The sequence below is a fragment of the Eumetopias jubatus genome, unplaced genomic scaffold (genome assembly GCF_037043125.1).
Source record: "Eumetopias jubatus isolate StellerSeaLion01/CBP00866 unplaced genomic scaffold, mEumJub1_p1.0 scaffold_8, whole genome shotgun sequence".
Lineage (NCBI taxonomy): Eukaryota > Metazoa > Chordata > Mammalia > Carnivora > Otariidae > Eumetopias > Eumetopias jubatus.
Window position 1 is genome coordinate 89,874,959 of NW_028274814.1, and position 20,483 is coordinate 89,895,441.

Consider the following 20,483-nt stretch of genomic DNA (forward strand, 5'->3'; position numbering starts at 1 on the left):
GTTTTTATATTTGGTGTCTGAATTTTAAAGACTTTTCATATTATATTTCTACTGATTTTTTTTTCCCCACTAAGTATTTATCACTGTCTTTGAATTATGACCCAGGCAAGATGATTCCAGATTTCCAAATTTTGCCTGTGAAGTTTTATTCATTTCAGTGTTTCATTTTGTAAGGTCTTCTCAAGAAGAAAAATAACTATGCTAACCCATAAATATAAAATGTGTGTGTATTCTAAAACAATGAGAAGTGTATTTTTGGAGATAGTGAAGCATTTAGAAGTACAGTAAACTTTCTGTCATGGAGTACATTGCTAATTTTGTTTCACTTTCCTCTCTTAGTGCAGAAGAAAAATGCTCTTGAGTACATTAACTTGTTTCTTAAAAAACCTAGCCCACTGTATTTTTAATTTAATGGATTATTATATTATCATATTTTTCTTAGTTAAATTTTCATAAACATGAAGATGCAAAGATGTTTAAAACAATGATTAAGAAATCATAATGGTTTCGGTATTATGTTAGTGTGCTGGAAGGCCTTTGATTTTAATAGAATTTATACATTTCAGCCACTCAAATAATTATAAAACTAGGAGAAGACACTAGAATTGAGTAATAGATGAGATACAATTTTGAGGCTATTGTAATTGTGTAACTATTTCATTTGCACTATTATCTGTAAACATGGTAAGGTCTTTTTTGGAGGGGATATTATTTTTATTTATCTGAATTAATGAATTTCTGTTTTATAATTTCACCTAAAATTAGGGTAAAATATGGCATTTCCTAGATTCCATCTTCAGCATTTTCCCTAAAGTTGTAAAAAAAAAAAATCAAGCTGTGTATTTGGTTTATTTCCTATATTTGGATATGTTAAATTGAGGATTAGAAAAATCTGTATATCACTGATAGACTAATGAAATAGAATAACAAGGGTAGTATGCCAGTTAAATAACATGTTAAAAATGTTGCCATGAATTTACATGAAGTGAAAATGTTTATTCTTGAGAAATAATAGATCAATTGCAACCATAAAAAATATTCTCCAGTGAAAGTTCAACATGAATCAAAGGTATATAGCCTACATTTATATAAATTGAATAGCTTTAGCTAATATCCTATTAGCTTTCAATATCAGGACCGTTCCCTACAGATCAAAGCTTAAATGTGTTAATACCATATAATATGGTAATCAGTGCCAGTCTTAGTGACAAAGTGGGCTGTCCCCTTGGTGATGTAATTGTACAGGTTTTTTCTCCCAGTATTCTGGACCCCCAGGAGTCACTACCAGCAATTTATTCCCTTGAGTCAAACATTCCTCTTAGGCTGCATTTTCTAAAATATCCTGATCCCTGGGGAGGATAACACAGTGCCTTGCCCACAGTTAGTATGAAGTGGGTTCTCTAGTGACTAGGAGAACTGAGCTGTGTAAGATTACTAGATGCTAAGAGATTATAGAAAAGGGAGTTCCCAAGGCTAAGATCACTTTACAGCACAACTGAGACTGTGACTACTCCTTGAACCATTAGTAATAATGTTCTCTGGAATGCATATTATAAATACAATGAGTTTTAAGCCTCACGTGATCATTTTTTGTCACTGACAGTGCCTATCTTACATGAGATTACCAGACAACAGGTATATTCTAACATTGGATTATAATCCTTTCCTGACTTATTTCCATTATAAAAGAAACTAATTTTCAACTTGAATAGCTTACTTTTTATTTTCCTATAATGCTACCACTGCCAAAAAGAAAAAAAAATAGGTGATTTTGTAGTGTCTCATTTAGTATTTCTTTGTAACTAGTGTTAAAGTTTTGTTAGTTTTCCTGTATACATTTGTGAGTAGCATTTATTAGGAGCCTGTAGGGGCCAAAAGAAAAAGAAAATGCATAAAAGTCTGGCTTAGAGAAAACCACTTTTTACTTGCTTTCATTTTTAATTTTATGATATTAACAGCTATGTTGTTTTTTTAAAGTGTTTTTATTTATTTTCATTTTTTTAGAGAGAGAGCATGTGAGGAGGGGTGAGAAGGGGCAGAGGGAGAGAGAGAATCTTAAGCAGGCTCTGCGCTGGGCACGCTCCTTCTCAGGACCCTGAGATCATGACCCGAGTGGAAATCAAGAGATGCTTATCAGACTGAGCTACGCAGGTGCCCCAGCTATGTTATTTATTGCCTGTTTCCCCCCTATATAAGTATTAATTCAACTCTTGCTATATTCCTTAAGTTATATTTAGCACCAGAAAGAAGAGATGAACAGTTTACACATATGTTTTATTTTGAAGAATAACACTCATTTTACATTAATTCTATAAAAAGCCAGTAACAACTAGGTTGTCTTTTCTCACTGTAACCGTATTTTGCTCATTGTCACAATTTGGTACCGCTAGTCCCAGGTAACCATAAAGCAAGCCAAAAGGTCAGTTAAGAAACTGAGGGTGTGGTGGGGGGGGGGGTTGGAGCGAGCGCCTGGGTGGCTCAGTAGTTAAGCATCTGTCTTTGGCTCAGGTCATGGTCCCAGAGTCCTGGGATTGAGCCCTGCATCGGGCTCCCTGCTCAGCGGGAAGACTGCTTCTCCCTCTCCCACTCACCCTGCTTGTGTTCCCTCTCTCACTGTGTCTCTCTTTGTCAAATAAATACAATCTTAAAAAAAAAAGAAAGAAACTGAGGGTGTGGGCTACCTGGCTGGCTCAATCAGAGCATTCGACTCTGACTCTTGGGATTGTGAGTTTGTGTGTAGAGATTACTTAAAAAAAAAAAAGGGTGAAACAGCATAGTGTAGAAAATCACTCAAAAGTATTAATTAGGTTGTCATTATTACACTCGTGTTACTGAAGAACAGTTTAGTTATTATATAATGATCCAATATAATATAGTCTTCCCAAATGTAGAATAATTCAGATGGGCAGCCAAATCCTCAAGAGACTACTATAGGTGGAGTCTGTGTAGTCCAGCAGAATACTTTCAGGAAACCACCTACCTGTGATTGCTGTATAATTTAATATTGGAGATTTAGAAGCCACAGAATTAATGTCCAGGCCAAGAATATTGTGAATTAATGTTTTTTTTTTTTAATCGAAAACTGCCACAATGTGAACAAAAATAGTCTTGTGAAAGCATTGTCAGCCCCCTAATATGTCCTTTAGATTTCTACAGATTAGGTTTGGCATTATGGCAGATATGCTGATGTTGTATAAATTACCACATTTTTTTGTGCTTAGTGTTGCTTGGGTGTATATTAGAGTGGATTTTGGTTTTTTGGTTGTTTTTTAAACTACTATTGATGATAACAGGCGTTCATACCACATGGGGTGTTACTGACTTTCATATTATGGGAAACAGTTTTTAATATCTGTTATCACTTGAATTAAATTTTTTGTGTCTGGCAAGTAGAGTAGTGCTTTCAATTTGAAAAGTTTTTATAGATTGGGAAAGAAAGGTATAATGTCTTTGTATCTTGACTTGTTTAAAAACTATTTCAGAGAAGTTAGGTAAATACCAATTTCTTATAAATCTAGCACTTAATTTTGACACTAGCAATGTTGGCTCTCTTTAAAGATTTTTATTTATCCATTTAGAGGGAGAGAGAGCATGTGTGAGCAGGGGCAGAGGGAGAAGGAGAGAGAGAGAGAATCTCAAGTAGACTCCTCACTGAGCAGGGAGCCCGACATGGGGCTTGATCCCACGACCTTGAGACTACAGCCTGAACCGAAATCAAGAGTCAGCTGCCTAACCAACTGAGCCACCCAGGTGCCCCAGTGTTGGTTCTCTTTGAAGGCGCTCACAGTGAGTCCTCTTGTGAATATAAACACTTAGGAATCTTGACTTGTTGTGAGGCAGTGAGGAGCTCAGGCTCTCCCTCTTCTTTAACCTTAGGCATGTGTAAGGGGTACCTGGCTAGCTTAGTCAGTAGACCATGCAACTCTTGATCTTGGGGTCCTGAGTTTGAGCCCCATGTTGGGCATAGAATTTACTTAAAAATAAAAAACAATAACAACAACAAAAAAAAACCAACCCAGTAAATTGTAACTTTAGGCATGTGAACTTTTCAAAGCCTCTATTATTTAATCTCTAAAACAGAGATGATAATTAATGAATTACTAATTCTTTGGAGAAAAATAACACATAGTTTGGATTTAGATATGATTTCCTAATGACATTGTTAGGTTAACTGTTCAAGTTTTTGATAAATTTATTACTCTATCTTAAGAACTTTGACTATATATTTTTCTCCCTTTTTTTCCTGCATCCTTTCTTTCCTTCACCTTCCCTCCTTTTAAAAAAATTCTGTTTACCTTATCATCTTCTTTTTTATACTTTCCCCTAGTTTTTTCTCTTTTTCATTCCTTTTATTTTCTGCCTCTTCTGTTCCAGCTTTTCCTTTAGTTTCACCTTTACTTTGTTCAAAAGAAGCAGAGCTATTAGTGGTAGGACCACTGCCAACTGCCTTTTTATTAAATGAGATTCTGGAAGTACCTTCTGCTTTGGCCACTGTTACTTTTTTGCCAAAGTCCCCCTGCCATTTCAAAATAGCTGAAGAAGATCAAGTAATGACTGTAGCTTCTGCTGTCTTTCTGAAACCTCAGGATTCAGCAGCCAGGATGCTCACAAAAGGGATTGCTATAAATATGATGAATTCAGCAGCTAAACTTGGAACAATCATATCTTTTCTGTTATGTGGATAGAGATTTATACCACTTTTCTGAGAGTCTTTAAAATCTGTTTAAATGAGGTTTTAAAATTTTTGTCTTTTTTTTGGAGGGGGGTTTTTCTTTGTTTTTAGAGGCAAATGCTTTGAATTATTAGCTTTATGTTATCTAAATATTATAATACTTATACTGCCTACTTTCAGAAGGATTTGAGGCAGCATATTGCCCATATATTTCATCTGTTTCTAATTTTCTGTTGCAAAACAGTATTCTTTGGAGAAGAGCTACAATGTTAGAGTACTCATCTCCAAGTCTTTCTAGAGTGTATTTGGTATCTCTGTGCTTAGTGCTTACAGTGACACAGAGGTCAGTTGAAATGTTCCTAATTACACTATAGGATTGAATCTAGCCCCTCAGTTAAGAAAAAAAATAATTTTTTTACCTTTGAATTCTGAGGCCATTTCACTTGCTGCAAATGTAGTAACATTAAATTTTATTTTAAACTAACATTCAATAAGGAATGCAACCAGGGAAGATCTGCTAAACTGCTCCATTATTTGAGAAACTATTGCAATATAATAACAACTCCTTCTTTCTATGAAGTTTTACTAGATGGAAGAAAAATTCCAAAGCTATAACATTGCAATCTTATTCTTTTTATCTAGAAAAATAAAATAGAGTATTAGGCTTCAGACCCAACTGTTCAAATTGCATTTGCTTTCGAGCTTTTACTACCTCTGTGTCATAATTTTAACACATAACATACAACTCCTGTCTCTTAGGCAGTTACCATATGGTGTTTATGTCAGACTGGATATATTTATCTAATTTTGTGAGATTCTTTTTTAGCTCCCAACACAGTTCTTGAAAGTAATACTGCTGTTGTTACACTTTCTCCTTACAATTTTTATGTTGTTGAGATGTATCAGTTATATATTATAATCATGAAAGTCTTTTGGCCTCAAACCCAAGTTTTCTTTGTGGCCTAGGATAGATTTTTCACAAAAAACTGCATAGTTATAGCTGTGATTACATAGATTTTTAATTTGCTTTACAGTTACCACTCAGCACGATTCTAGGTTTTTAATTATGTTCCAGCACTATCAGTTTTCTCAGTGTAACTTAAAATCATAACTACTTTGACAATTTACTTTCAGATCTGATAAATGATTCATTTTCTTCTTTAATATACTTTGTATTTATTTTCTCAACCCCATTAGGTTCAACACATTAGAGACACCCCACATAATTGGCTCTGGTTAAAGACTTCATAAGTAATGATTCAAGTATGTTTAGGATGGTTTATATATATGGTCAAATTGGAAAAACTTTTATAAAATGGAATAATAGGGATGTTTTGAGAGCTTTGTTGAAACTATTAATACATAAAATAAAAATTAAAAGAATATACAATCAGAAGAACATTATGAAGTATCTCTCAGCCGTTTGGGAAGAAAGTAGATTTAGAACTTTATGTAAAAATTCTAAGTCAAGTGAAAAAACAATCCTCGTGGATTAGGCCCTTTTAATCATTTATTTTGTTTTATAAGCATTCCTATTTATTTTTAATTTAGTGAGGCTGATATTGACATGGCCTGTCTGTAGCAATGTCAGACCACCCCTCTACTTCTCAAAGAAAAATAGTTTGTTTTAAAATTTCTTTTTTGAGAACATGAGTTGTGTAATAAGTGTATGGTATACTGAAAAATGTCTACCTAGTATTTATAGCAGTTAAGTGTAGTTATAATAAATTTTCTAATTTCTCATTTTAATCATCATTTCTGGAGTACCTATAATGTGTCAGCCAGAGCTTTTCCTATATTATTCCTTTTAATCCTCATAGCAGTCCTACAGAGAAGGTTTTATATATTATACGCATTTTACAGAGGAGGAAATCAGGGTTTAAAGGCTGAAGTGACTTGCCTAGAGTCACACAGTTAGTCTGTGCTCTAGCATGTCTTGCTTCAAAAGCAGTTTTTTTTTCCACTACAACATGCTAGTTTCACATCTTCAAAAAATTTTCTCCATTAAAATTCAAGCCTTACTAAAATACATCTAAAATATATTTTAGACAGTTATTTCTATGAATATGCATTGGGACATAACAAAGAACTTCAAATACTGTGAAACAAGATTTGTCTAATGGCTATGACATCCAGAGCTGTGTTGGGTTTTTATTATTGGTCCAGGACAGTTTAAAACATCTTACTGATTTGTAGTTTCTTCTAAGAGGTTATATTATAAGCAGTAGCATAGTGATGAAGAGCCCAGAGTCTGGGGTCAGATTTCCTAAGTTCAAATCCCAGCTCTGTGTCACCTCGGGCAAGTTAATTAATCTGTTTTGGTTTTCTCATCTGTAAATTGGATTTAATAGTAGTGTTTAACTCTTAAGAGTTGTTTAGGATTTAAAAAGGAGTTTATAAGCACTGTCCCTGGCATCTAGGTTGATGTTACGTGTAAATAAAATACACTTTGATACACAAGACATGAGCAGAAAATCTATGCCTTCTCACAAGACCACTTTTTGCCTTTTATTGGGCAACCATTATGTACTAATTAAGACTACTGTATGCTCATAGCTGTCCTTTCTATATGCACAAAGTCACTGGGAGCTCTTAGGTGCTTATAGCTACATACATAAAATAATACAAAACTATATATAAAGTACTCCTGTCCTTGATATTTTAGTTTCCCTTGTTAGGCATTAGGTTAGTCTCTGTCCTTATGTAATTTAGTTTTGAAGGAAATACAGATCTTTAACAAGTATACAAAGTACTGTGAAAGAAAGTACAGAGATCTATGGGATCACAAAGTAGGGAAACTTGGCCTAGTCTTCTGTGACTTAGGGTATTCTTACTGCTAGTATTCAGAGGGAAAATCAATTAAAAAAAAAATGAAATAGCCTGATGGTAGAGAGAGGATTTTCAATGGGCCTTGTTGGGCAGGTAGGTTTTTACATGGGTCCAAAGGATCTTGGAGGATATTTCAGGTAAAAACAAATAATGTAAGCAAGGCGTACTGTGAAATAGGTACGTTTCAGTGTGTCGTGTGAAACAAGGTTGACTTTAAGGGACTGAGGCCCATTGATGAAATTCTTTTGAGAGCCAAGCAGACTAGATTTCAGATGGCAGGAGCTTGGAGTGATTATTTTTGGGGTAAATTATGAAACTAAGGAAGATAAACTTGCAGTTATAAGCAATCATAGGAATACAGAGCAGGGAAAGCTGAAGTAGAAGCTGTATGCAATTTTCCTGCTGTGTGGTCATGATGAAGGATTGAGACGCCGAGGGCAGTCACACTGGGAAAGCATATGATTCTGTATGTTATGGCTGGATTAAAGATTGTTGATAAGAGTACACCATGTGTGGATGAGGGGTACATTGGTGTCAGCACTGTCACAAACAGTTTAATTGTGGAAAGGAATTGAATGCAGCTGAATTTAGTATAGTGACTAAATTTAGTCTACTGTATCTGTATACTGTAGACCAAACAACTGAAAACCTGAATTTGAAAATCTGTGCTATTATGAAAGATGACATTTGCTATGAATGCAGGATAATGTGCACTGAAGAAAAGTGGAGGGTGATGCCATGGCAGGCCAGTCGTTTTTTATCAGGACAGGGTGGTAAGAATCATAATGAAACTATTAGTAAAGTTTCTGCAGACTTTCTGGTAAGCATCATTTGATGCATAGTCAAATTTCTGCTTTTGTCAAGTAAAGCATTTAATTGCAAGTGTGTTCTATATGCACACAAAAACAAATACATAAAAATACAGAAATGCACACATAAAATACATTAGTACAGAAATTTTATTAATTGGAAATATTTCATAGTGACATCCCAGGCAAATTACCTTTAGTAGTTGCTTTAAAATGCTTACAATAAGTGTAATATTGAGATCTGTTAGTGGATAGTCAAGTATATTCTATTTTTGAAACTGCATATTACACACAAATGTTATTAATTTCGAATTATATCAGGCAGGGTTTGTAGTCATTTAAAAACTTGTTCGTGAAATTGTGTCCCATCACTAATACTATAGAGAACAGAAACGAAAAGACAGTGTTATGTAATCTTTGATAAACAAAGAGTCAATGAGACTCTTGGTCGTGAGAATCTTTTATTCAAAATTATACTATGGTTTTAAGAGGGAGGCGGAATCTTACTCTTCCAAAAAGAAATTATACACGAATGTCCCTAATGCACTGTTAGGTATTTTAGGATCTGGACCTTAGACCTGTTGACACCATTAAAGGATCAAACTGCGCAGAAGTCAGTCCCACGTCTGAACAGTCTTCAATTCCTCCATTCCTTACTTTTGTTACGTGTAGTCTGTATTTGCATAAGCGTGATGACCAACAGGGTTACCAGATTTAACATAAAAATATAGGACGCCCAGCTGAATTTGAATTCCAAACAATTTTTAAGTACAAACACTAAAAAGTATTCGTTTACCTGAAATTCGAATTTTACTGGACGTTCTGTATTACATCGGGCAAACTGCTTACTTCAAGATGATTTGTTAACTTACAGAAATCTCAGTATGTGAGGCAGAAAGTAAGTAGCCTGGACCAACAGCAAATAAGTATCACGGCAGGAGGCCTTCTTCTAAACTTGGCCTTAAAAAACAAAAACAAAAAACCACCCACCCATAAGTCCCAGGAGCCTGCGCATTAAAGCGAGCTGTACAGTGGCTTTCCCGCCGGTTTTCCGCGAAATGCAGCACAGTGGGCACCCGCAGGGCGGAGTGTAAATGGCCGTGTCCTTGCGGGATAGGAAAGGAGGTGCCGGAAACTTTGAACCCCGGCCAGAGCACAACGTGTCCACTTAGACGGCGGTAAGTGCCGCCATTTTCTTTGCGGGCAAAGACCGGGAGAAGTTAGGGGCTCCAGTTTGCCCCGTTAAGCTCATTGGGGGGCATGGCTCATGGCCGCAGCACTTTGGTGACGTGGAATTGGGGTCCCCCTTTTGGGGCTGATTATTCTAGTGACACGTCGAAACTTGCCAAGGCGGGGAAACGGGACGCCGCCTCTGTCCCGGATGTAAGATGGCGGCGCGGGGGGGTGGCGGCCTGGCGGGGCGGTCACGTGGTGGGGAGTAGCGCGCGAGCCTCCTTAAGTGATCTCTATGGTTCGTCCGGACGCACAGGAGCAGCGGAGCGCGAGACGGGCCGTGTGTCCCTGCGCGCGCCGAGCTACTGCCGCTGCCACCCAACCCGCCGCCCGGCTCGGTTTCAGTTTTACGGGGCTTTTGTTTTATTCTCGCCTCCTGCCGAGGTGTACGGGATTTCCCCGAAGGGTGCTGGGGAACGGGTGGCCTCGGGACTTACGGGCTGTGACTTGGTTTCTTATCGCGGCGCTGGAGCGGGTGTCCTCCTCTGCGGGAAGCGCCCGGGGCGTTCGCCCGAGCGTAGAGCCGGCCCCGCACCGGGTGCTGGGAGCGTGGCGGCGGCGGGGGCCCAGGCGCCTGGCCCGGCCTCCGCCCAGCCCCCACCGCGGGCTCGGGGCGGGGAGGGCCGCGGGCGGCGCAACCCAGGAGACGTGGCAGGAGCGCGGCGGGGACGGTCCGGAGCTCCTGGCGGGCGTCGGGCAGGGAGCGGGAGCGCGACTCGCTGCCTCAGGGACCGTCCTGATTGCGCTGGCGTCTGGCTGCAATTTTGCCGCCCATTTCCTGCTTTCGAGTGGCCCAGGGGACGCGCTCCTCTCGGAACAGTGGAGGAAGCGGCGGCCTCCGCCAGGACCCCTCCGCACCTCCTCTTTCAGCAGAGCGGCCGGCCACGCAGATGACGCGCGGCCCGGGCGCCGCCTCTGCCTCTGGTCGCCGGCGCTGTCGGGGCGCGCCCGCAGCGGTCGAGCGGCGCGGCGCTGGGCGGGGTCTTCGGGCGCGGCGCGGCGCGGCGGGGAAGGGTCGGGGCGCCGGCCCGACGTCGCGGCGGAGGAAGGACGGAGGAGAGCCGCGGCCGCTTCGCTTGCGCTCGGCTTGGTCCGCTGCCTCCCCGACACCATGGCCCTGGCTGAGGTAGTAGTTTGTGCTGTTGGTCGGGTTGTGACATTGCCCGCTGTGGAGATAACTGCGCAAGCTACTGCCTTGCTAGTGCTGGTGATGCTCAGCGTCGCGGAGGACAATGGCTGGGAATCCCCTTTGTTTTCCGGGGCGCGGGGATCGCCGCGGAGCCCCGGCGCGCGGCCGCCGCGGAAACCGTTAGTTCTGCGTGTTCCTGGAGGGAGGAAGGAGTTGCGGGGAGTGGGGCGGACGGGCGCGTTTTTTAGAGCTGGGGACAGAGCTCAGCCTTGGATTCGCTCTTTAGAAGGAAGGAGTGAAATCGTGTAAGATGTTAACATAACTTTTCCACCCTCATTTGTTTTTTTAATGCTGCTTGTAGCAGTTGGTGCGAAGATTTAGTGTTTACCTATTTTACTTCATTCTTGAGCTGCAGGTCGGAGTGGAGTGAGCAGCGCTATTGGGCAGAACTGGCATTGGGGGCCGAATAGTAGACCCGTTATTATAAAGTTTATGCCTTAACATTTTGAATCTGGTTTTTTGATATATTCTCTCAGTAAATTTAAGAGTATTAAAAATGTAAACCTAAAGCAATTAAAAGTTTCTCTTTAAACTTCGCAACTCTTTGAGAAGATTGAATTTATAGTTAACGTGTACTGCTGAGATTTTTTTTTAACGTGTAAGACAAATAAATTTTTTCTACAGTGTGCTGTGGCTTTTTTTTTTTTTAATCCTTTTAGTTTAACAATGGGGCTACAATTTTGCTGGTGTGGGGTTTTGTTTAGTTGGGTTTTCTTTGGTTTTTTTGATTCTCATACTTTTTGGTTTATGTCATTGCATTTTACTATGGGAGGAAAGGATCTTGGTAGGAATTAAAAGGATGGTTTCTGGATACTTAGAGTTTAAAATTTAATAATGCCCATTTCGTGTGAAGTACAACTATTCAAAATAGCACAGTTATATAAAGAAAATGTAATTTGGATAACTCGTGAAATTACTTGATATTTTAAATACCCTGAAGTTGGGTGGAAAAGAAGATAATTTTTAAAATTTTAATTTCACTGAGCTAAACCAGTGGTAAATTTTAGTACTTTCCTTAAAATACTCATTTTGATTTTTCAGAATCAGCTTTGAATATAATTAATCACAAAACTTGTGGTTTAATTTTTGATGCTAAATTAGGGAAAAAAGGCAATTCTTTAAGAAAAAGCATCATATAAGGAGAAAAAAATTTAGAACAACTCTGTCCTTTTCCCTTCAATAGGAGTTTGATAGTTGTGAAGTTAAAATGATCTAAGTGTACCTTGATTTGGTTTGGTTTAGCTTTGAGAGATGACCTTAATCTGATCTCATCTGGATGGAGCTGCCTCACTGTGGCAAGAACAGTAAAGAACCTTATGTTGAATCTTAAAATGCAGAAAATACTTGAATGTTGGTTCATTGAGCTTGATTTTCTTGATATCAAAGAACAGTGTAATAGGACTTTATTAAGTGCCAACGTGCTATGTCAAATCTTGATTTACGGAGAAACTAATAATAAAATTCTAAATTGCACTGTGATACTTTCCATTTTCCAAGACACTTCATTCAAACAGCCAAGCCAGTCCTCACCCAACAGCGGTCATCATCTTTCCCTCTACACTGTTTACCATTTTATAGAGGATCAACAGTTGTTAATCTGTAAACCAAAGTATTACAAATTCTGTTGGTAATTCGTTGAACTTTAAAATAGATCAGCATATAGGAAACTATACAGTTACAGTAGTCATAGTTTGTCCTTTATTTTAAAAGTAAATTTCATCCAAAACTAAATATTGCCCACATAATAGGAACATTTTTGAGTTGTTGGATATAAGGGTACTTCCTTCCATATGTTATTCTTGTTTGCTAAATTACAAGAGAAAATACTGCTCCCAGCCAACTTCCTTTAGTACCATCCTTATATTAATGCTGTAATCTCCAATTTAAAAAAATACTATTGGCCTTTCACTTTTATATTCCTGTGCACACCAGAGAAAGTTACCTATTGAACATTTTGACTTGACGGTTTCCTCCAAGATGAATTTGCCTTATCAAAAGTACAACTTATGATTTTGGTATTTTCGGTATTTATTTGGCACAATTAACGTTTTTGTTAAAGACCTGTTCTCGAGCATTTAGGTAACTTGTATTAGCAAAAGCCACTGATGGGAAAGAATAAGGCAGGATTTGGGGTGCCTTTCCCAAGTTTCTACCAAAGGAAAGGTGGACTGTGGTAATGATATTTTAATGTCATCCTCAGTTATTGGAAATAAAGATGTTACTGTATATGGGACATCTGGAGAAGATTCTTTGCAAACAGTTTTGCTTCAAATGCCCCAAAGTTAGAGTTCCTGATTTGGTCTTACATACAAAAACTTTGTTAATAGCTATTTAAAAATAAAATTACCTTTAGGCAGGTAGACAAGACTGATCAGCAAGGGTGCACTCAAGACCTACTGTGTCTTGTGGAGTAACCCCAAAAGAATTGTTGCCAGAGGAACCTGACAGCAGAGATTAGCTCTTCAGTGTATAGGAACGAAGATCTCTTTGTAACTATATGTTTTCTCTCCATATTGTTTATTACACCCCATCCTCTCCATAGTAAAGAAACCTGACAAGGGAGTTACCTCAATGAATACTCCTCTATAAATTTCTGCAACAAAAGGAAAACAGGACAATTATTGTCAAAAATAAGGCGAGATTGGTAACACCCAAGAGGAGAATTAGGACCATTTCTGTAAAATCTGTAAAGCCCTTGGATCCCCTGATACCTAGATAAGGCAAAAATATTAAAATCACCTGAATGATTGTCTAATGCAATTCATTAAATGTTTTTGTTAGATCATTATGATTGGGCACCATGGGGAAAGCAGAAGAATTGTATGGTTAGGTCACTGACCAACAGAACGCAGTTAGAAAAGATACTACATGAAGTGCTTAAAGTGTGGACAGGTGGGAAAAGCATTAGTGACCTAGTTCACTTTTGAGACCTGGTAGAAAAGTGGGTGAAAGAGCTGAGGTGAGAGGCCTACGGAGCACTTAGAATAGGTCATGTAGTTTAGAGAGGTCTCTTGATTAAGTTTATTGCCACTGGGAGAAAAGTGGAATTGGGATCTTGGAGGTGGGTGATACAGTTGTAGTTGGTACTGAGTGATACTCTGGGTGGCAGACACTTGAATCTTGATTTGCCTGCTACTAATATGCTGGGGGTGTCACCTGAATTAGTTTAAGAGAAATACTACTAGTTTTATTTGAATGTAGTCTGCTTTCTTAAGTTGAGAGTTCTGTATTTTTGGTTAGTTAAATTGTCATTTTAGTTAACCTTTTTGAAAAGTGCTGTTTGGTTTGGATGTAATAGAACTGTGTCTACACAGACTTCTGGTTACTAAATTTGAATAGGATCCTTTAAGCAATACTGTTGACACCTAATTGTAAAGTTGGCCTTTATGTCAAATATGAACAAAACTAAGATATAAGTCTTGTGTTGGTTTTAAAGGATAAATTCTTAGTTCTTCTTTTCAACTTCAGACACCACTTTCTGAAAATACACCATTTGCTTTTAGTTAGGTTTCAAATTCTGTTACTTCTATTATAATATAATTGGGAGTGTTTTATCACAAAGATCCAGGTTTCTCAGAAGGCCAAATAGTGTCAAATGTCACAGAACAGTCAAGTAAATTAGGGACTAAAAAGCGTCCATAGACATTGGTAATTTAGGCCATTCATGTAGTTGTAATGCTCTGTTTTATAAATGAAAAATCTCACTGCTCTCTGAATAACAAGCCACAATTATGTGCGTTTCATACTACTTTGAACATAACAAAAAAGAGGTTGCTGTTTCAACTGGTTGTACATAGTATATTTAAAAGCCCTTATTAAACAGAAGAGCACTATATACATAACAAGGAATGGGCTAACTGTAGTAGTAGTAATGCTGACTTAATGTTACCTGAACAGATGGCACAAAGAACTGACTAATGCTAATGGAAATATATTTTCCTGTTTTTTAGAAAACACTTATATACTATTTAATGAGACTTAGGTGAATTGTCAGAATAAGAATCCTGTCTCCCTTTAATTTCTTTTTTAGTGAACCAAACTCATGCAGAATAAGTATGTTCTAGATAAACCCATTCATTTTATTTAACGAATATGTTGAGTACCTACTATGTACCAGGCATTGGGGCTGCACAGAAGACTAAAACAAATCTTTGGCCTTGATGGGATGAGCATTCCAACAGAAATGTTTCTCTGTAATAATAACTGAACCCTACCCATGGGCCACGTGGGTTGTTTTCAAACTTGAGTCCTAATCAGGTATCTACTCTAGAGCCCTTGCTTCAGAACCACTAGTGGCATTGTGGTTGTGTTAAAAAAATTTTTTTTTCCCTTTGATTTTTGTTACAATTGTACCTGCGTTAAAAGAAAGAGAGAAAGAGACAGAAAAGGAAGGAAAGGAAAAGAAAAGTTCAGTCCCACCAGAGTGGCCCAAAATGCAATGTGTGGCTATGCAGTTTTTTTAGATTTCTCCACAGGGCAACCAGGTATCACATATTAGGATGTACATTCTAGACGTAAGAGATCAAAGAGGCCAGAGTAGGGTATGGAGCTGGCCTCCCAGGATGCATGTCTCTGGAGCAGAAGTGCTGGCTTGTTGTGATGGTACAAGTAATGGACAGCCGATTAGGAGCCTCCCAGGGACTAAGTACCAGAGAGAAAGGATCAAGTGTGTACCCTGCCTTACACAAACCACCCCTCAGGTAGTATAATACTTGTGAGGGACATTTTCGCATTATAACTGTAATTCCAGCTTAAAGATACAGATGCTGTGACAGAAGTAGGACGTTAACATTGTACAACAGCGAATGAATCAAGCTAGGGTTCTTCAACGGCTGTTAAACCATTAAGTGAAAATGCTGATGGGGAGCTATTTAATGCCTGGATCAGGCTGATGGCACCTGAACCCACTGGTCAATCTTAACATTGCAAAAACAGGCAACTAGGCATTCTGTGCCCCCACCCCCAAGGTGTTGCGGTAGAAGTACAGAACACCGTCCGTGAAATTCACATAATCGAACTTGACTCTCCTTAAGCTTCTAGATCTGACTACTGGTTTATAGGAAATTTAAGGTAGAGGAACATGCTAAATCACCACAGGGGGCAATTAGCAAAATACACACTGATAAATTCTACAGGACAAATGACCTGACTTTTGGGGGAAAAAATTGCAAGAAAAAAGGGAGGGGAAACCTATAGATTAAAACGGACTTTTTTGTTGTTGAAATTACAACTTTCGTAGCTATTCACTATATACGTGCAACATAGGAAATACATGATTAACATCATGTCACATCAAAACCAAGGAGAGCTGCAACAGGCAAGATGTGGAGGACAGCAAGCTTCTGTGTACTGTTACTCTCCGATGCATCTCTTCCGGTCCCTCTACCCACACGGATGTTTTTCTTTATAGTTTAAAAAACTCTGAATTAAGGGGCGTGTCTTCAAACATTCCATGGGAAGAGATGACTGGCGTCAAATCTGATTCCCTCATTCCCGTAACTGACACCTCTTTGGAGAACGCAGAAGATGTTCTGGGCTGACGTCATTACCTAGTGGACCACCTGAAATTTCCAGCCTCCTATCTATTTCTTAATTATGACTCCATTTTCCTCACCCATTAGGACTTCTTATTTTTCGCTATACTTCATTTTACTAGCTCAGGTATCACCTTGTATATTCAATCCATTTTGTTGGCTTTTTTTTTTTTTAATGAGGTATACCTTACCTATCACATTAGTTTCAGTCATGTAGCATGATTCCGCATCTGTATACAGGGCAAAACAAACACCAGGGTAAGTCTAGTTAGCATCCCTCACCATACAGAGTTACAAGCAAAGTTTTTTCCTTGTGACAAGAACTTTTAAGATTTACTCTTTAGCAACTTCATGTATATAATACAGTATAATTAACTGTAGTCACCATGCTGTACATTACATCCCTAGGACTTATTTTATAACTGGAAGTTTGTACCTCTTAACCCCTTCACCCGTTTTTTTCATGCCCTGCCTCTGTCAGCCACCAGTCTGTTCTCTGGGTCTATGAGCTCAGTTTTTGTTTTGTTTTGTTGTCGTTGTTGTGTGTGTGTGTGTGTGTGTGTGTGTGTTTTAAGATCCCACGTATAAGTGAGATCATACTGTATATGCCTTTCTTTGACTTATTTCGCTTAGCATAATGCCCTTAAGGTTGGTCGTGTTGCAAATGACAAGATTTCCTTCTTTTTTGTGATGGAATAATAGTTCATTACATATATATATGTATATATCAGGTTTTCTTTAACTGTTCATCCATCGACCAACACTTAGGTTTTTCCATATCTTGGCTATTGTAAATAATGCTACAGTGATCACGGGGGTGCATATATCTTTGAGTTCATGTTTTCGTTTTTGGTAAAATGGACTTAATGAGACCGCAGTCATTTGCAATGCGCAGAACCCATTTGGATTCTGATTTGATCAAAGCCAACTACAAAAATATTTGTAAGACTACTGGAGTAATTTAAATACTGAATATTTGAAGTTAAACAACTGTTACTGTTTGATAATATTATAGTTGTGTTTCTAAAAGTACTTATCTTTTAGGATATTCAGATACAGAATTTACCAGTGAAAGGATATGATGTATAGAATTTGCTTTATGCTTCAAAATAACCCATGGTCTGCAGGGGGCATGGACATGGAAGGGAGGCTATGTGAAGGAAGATTGCCCTTGTGTTGGCATTTGTTGAGCCTGGGTGACAGGGGGTTATTTATTTCATTTTAAACTGAAGTATAGTTGACATACAATATTAGTTTCAGGTGTACAACATAGTGATTTGGCAATTATATACATTACGGAATGCTCACCACTGTAAGTGCATAGTCACCATCTGTCACCACACAAAGTTACTACAGTATTATTGACTATATTCCCTATGCTGTACTTTTCATCCCCGTGACCTATTTATTTGATAACTGGAAGTTTGTACCTCTTAATCCCCTTCACCTATTTTGCCCATTCTCCTAGTCCCCTCCTTTCTGGCAGTCGCTAGTTCTCTGTATTTACGAATCTGTTTCTTTTGTTTTGTTTTATTAGATCCCACATATAAGTGAAATATATTTGCCTTTCTCTGTGTGACTTAGTTCACTTAGCATAATTCCCTCTAGGTCCAGCCATGTCATGAATGACAAGATTTATGGCCAAGTAGTACTCCACTGTGTGTGTGTGTGTGTGTGTGTGTGTGTATCTCATATCTTCTTCATCCATTCACCTATTGATGGACACTTCCGTATCTTGGCTTTTGTGAATAATGCTGCAGTGAACTTAAGGGTGCATATATCTTTTTGAATTAGTGTTTTTATTTTCATTCGGTAAATAACCAGAAGTGGAATTACTGGATCATTTGGTGTTTGTTTTTAATTTTTTGAGGAGCCTCCATGCTCTTTTCCACAGTGGCTGCACCAGTCAACATTCCCACCAACAGTTCACAAGGGCTCCTTTTTCTCAGCATCCTTACCAGCACTTACCTCTTGTCCATTTGATACTAGCCGTTCTAACAGTGAGGTAATACCTCATTGTGGTTTTGACTTGCATTTCCCTGATGATGAGTGGTGTTGACTCTCTTTTCATGTGTCTGTTTGCCATCTTTATGTCATCTTTGGAAAAATGTCTGTTCAGGTCCTGTGCCCATTTTTAATTGGATTATTTGTTTTTTGTAGTATTGAGTTGTAGGATTTCTGTATATATTTTGGATATTAACCCCTTATTAGATATACCATTTGCAAATATCATCTCCCATTTAGGATGCTGCCTTTTTGTTTTGTTGATGGTTTCCTTTGATGTGCAAAAGCTTTTTAGTTTGATAAAGTCCTGATTGTTTATTTTTGCTTTGGTTTCCCTTGCCTGAGAAGACAGATCCAGAAAAATATTGCTAGGCTGATATACAGAAGTTTACTGCAACATGAAAGTTCTTTATACCATTCTGCTTTTCTGCATGTTTGGAATATTCCATAATAAAAACTAAAAAACAACAAGAAAACAAAACAAGAGAAAGAAAGAATTCTGTAGTTGAGAGAGAAAAGAATGAGAACCCACCAGACCATGCAAAAATCAATAGGATGAATTAAGTGTTCTGGGGGTGTCCTCCCAGACTGCTTTGAAATATCACCTTAACCTCTATCACAGGATCAGTCTATTTTCCTTATAATCCAGATCACATTTGTTGACTTGTACAATGAAAGTTCACACACACCCACAACAAGAGTATTATTGTTTAAACATATCTATAATATTGAAACTAATGAGAATAGAATAAGGGATGTGTTTAGAACCTGCACTATTAAGTATTGTGTATGTACAAAATAATTGCTCTAATGTTACCCTATTAATCTTAAAATTTTTCCATTGTAAATATTCGTATTTTGCTGGTTCCATAGTCTTTTTGTAGAAATATGTTTTGTTGATAGTGTCCTTTTTTAAAAAAAAATCTAAAACAGGTATTCTAAGCTAAAACAATTCACTGAAAATACTTTTTTTTGGCTTGAACTTTCAGTAAGGTTAGTTTTTTTTTCATTTAAAATGACCAGCTGTAATAATTCTTCACGCAATTTATTAGATTTTTGTATTTCTACTTAAAAATTATTCCTTATTTTTTTCTTAATTTTTACTATCTGTATGTTTTATCAATATAGTATACAGCTTTCCCACTAATACATGTTAACTCTTAGTAATTATAGTTGACCCTTGAACACCATGGGGGCTGGGGTGCCAGTCCCCCATGCAGTTGAAATCCATGTATAACTTTTGACTCCTCAAAACTTAACTACTAATAGCCTACTATTGCCTGGAAGCCTGATAACAAACAATTAACACATATCTGTATGTTATATGTATCATATACTGCATTCTTACAATAAAGTAAGCTAGGGAAAAGAAAATGTTAAGAAAATCATAAGGGAAAATATATTTACAGTACTATACTGTATCTATGGAAACAAATCCACCTATTAGCGGACCCCTGCAGTTCAAACCTCTGCTCAAGGATCAACTGCAGTTGACTGTCCGTCTACTTATACCAGTATTATTAAGCTAATACTCTAAGTAGTGCTGTTCTTTGGACTTATTAGCATACTGCAAAGGTTAAAAAGTATAACTGACAATTTGCTTTGGGTCAAAAAGAATGATTTTGTGTTTTATTACCACAGAAATCATCATGTTATTGAACACCTACCACACACTAGGGATACACACACGTGTATATAAACAGTATAATATTGAAGGAAAAGAATTCATTAAAGCATTATTACAGAAATAAGAGAATTCTTTCAAATTAGAAATCCCGTCAGTATTAAGTGGTTTTTATTTCCAAGTATGCATCCTACTGACTTGTTAACTTAGTACCTTTTTCTCTGTGTATACTTAGTAAACCACTATCTGGACTCATTAGTTTTAGATTTTGAAATTCGCCATGACCTTATCTACTACATGTGTGGGCATTTTCCATTTTAACTCTGGGACTTCAGTTGTCTCAGAGTAATATTAATAATTATTAGTTGTGTAGATGTTACAACTACTAATACCTTTAGTATCCTCTGGTGAGTATAAGCCCTTTGGAGTTCATTATGCTTGAACTGACTGTTCCTTAAATTCTGCCTTATTCTGCATTATGACCCCTTCCTTGTCAGTTGAGTTTCTTGTTACTATTTTATTTTAGGGAATCAAACCCACCATTTCCACAGTTAGGCATTCTCAAGTAATTGAGTCATACCATGAATAG